Source organism: Phocoena phocoena, chromosome 12 (assembly GCF_963924675.1).
Source record: "Phocoena phocoena chromosome 12, mPhoPho1.1, whole genome shotgun sequence".
Classification (NCBI taxonomy): Eukaryota; Metazoa; Chordata; class Mammalia; order Artiodactyla; family Phocoenidae; genus Phocoena; species Phocoena phocoena.
The window spans coordinates 33329560-33331427 of NC_089230.1; the positions used below are offsets into that span (position 1 = coordinate 33329560).

Below are 1868 nucleotides of genomic sequence, written 5' to 3' on the forward strand. Positions count from 1 at the left end.
CAAAGCATGTGTAAGTGCACCACAAAAAAGTCTAGACATAAACCTCACAACATCCCATTTGCCATTGCAAAAAACCAACAATCAAAACCAGTACTACATGACTATCATACTGAATCTTTTTCCTTTTAGAGTTCTGCCTCATCTTATCATATTTAATCAACTTTAGATAACATTTAGGAAGCATATAACTGGTCACTCTTTTTTTTTTTTTTTTTTTTTTTTTTTTTTTTGTGCGGGCCTCTCACTGTCATGGCCTCTCTTTTTGCGGAGCACAGGCTCCAGAGCACAGGCTCCAGATGCACGGGCCCAGTTGCTCCATGGCATGTGGGATCCTCCCAGACCAGGGCTCGAACCCGTGTCCCCTGCATTGGCAGACAGATTCTCAACCACTGCGCCACCAGGGAAGCCCTATAACTGGTCACTCTTAAATTGATCTCACCAAGTATTTCCAAACAGTCTTTCTAGTATTAATTTCTAACACTATTCAATTTCAAGACAAGAATCAGTTGAAAGGTATTGAGGGAGCATAGCTGAGGCATTAGACCTGAAGTGCTGTAGCAATGCCCATGGGAAAGGCTTCATTTGCTCACAACTCTCCATGGCTTTCGAGAGACTGCTTTTTGTCTTTGAGAAAGCTTATAACTGGAGAAGAGGACCCTTAGGCAATTTCTCATGGGAATAACAATCACAGATATTCTTAGAGAAAAAATGACTGTTTCCCCTTCCCTGTCACAACTCGGGGAGAAAACTTTTGTTATGGTCAGTAGAAGTAAAAGCACAGCTCTGTCTGAAGAACAAATGCAGAAAATATAATCATCTTGCCTTTCCTATCAGTTACTCATTAGAAAACTACTACCATAATTCAGTTTATCAAATTTCCAATTAATTGTGTACATGATTCTCATTTGCTACTTAGGATAACTTAGAAAACTATTATTCAAAAAGTTCTGTAGTGCTCACTTCGGCAGCACATATACTAAAACTGGAACGATACAGAGAAGATTAGCATGGTCCCTGCACAAGGATGACACACAAATTCGTGAAGCGTTCCATATTTTTATGAACGGATAAAGAAGATGTTGCACATATATACAATGGAATATTACTCAGCCATAAAAAGAAATGAAATTGAGTTATTTGTAGTGAGGTGGGTAGACCTAGAGTCTGTCATACAGAGTGAAGTAAGTCAGAAAGAGAAAGACAAATACCATATGCTAACACATATATATGGAATCTAAGAAAAAAAAATGTCATGAAGAACCTAGGGGTAAGACGTGAATAAAGACACAGACCTACTAGAGAATGGACCTGAGGATATGGGGAGGGGGAAGGGTAAGCTGGGACAAAGTGAGAGAGTGGCATGGACATATATACACTACCAAACGTAAAATAGCTAGTGGGAAGCAGCCGAATAGCACAGGGAGATCAGCTGGGTGGTTTGTGACCACCTAGAGGGGTGGGATAGGGAGGGTGGGAGGGAGGGAGACGCAAGAGGCAAGAGATATGGGAACATATATATATGTATAACTGATTCACTTTGTTATAAAGCAGAAACTAACACACCATTGTAAAGCAATTATACTCCAATAAAGATGTTAAAAAAAAAAAGCTCTGTAATAAGGATATTGAGAGGGATAACAATTTTATATCAGCAGTCCAATTTACTATACTGATTTTTTTGTGCAATATTAATATCTTCATAAATGTCCTAATGTTCTTGATTTTTTTTATCTTTATAGAGCATAAAAAGAAAAGCTCAACCAAGCGCTATTCCATTTTTTATTTATATAACAGCAAAATCTGTATGTATCTAATAACTGGTTGACTAACCCAGAAACACTGGAGATAGGTCTATAATTAGTTGTTAC

At 38.2% G+C, this 1868-nt stretch overlaps 1 non-coding gene across 1 annotated transcript; it reads left to right on the forward strand.

Annotated features, from left to right (window-relative positions):
- The first annotated feature begins 952 nt into the window (after window positions 1-952).
- On the forward strand, window positions 953-1059 carry LOC136132364 (U6 spliceosomal RNA). Its single transcript, XR_010656445.1, has one exon. It is a non-coding gene; the product is annotated as a U6 spliceosomal RNA (small nuclear RNA).
- Window positions 1060-1868: the final 809 nt, after the last annotated feature.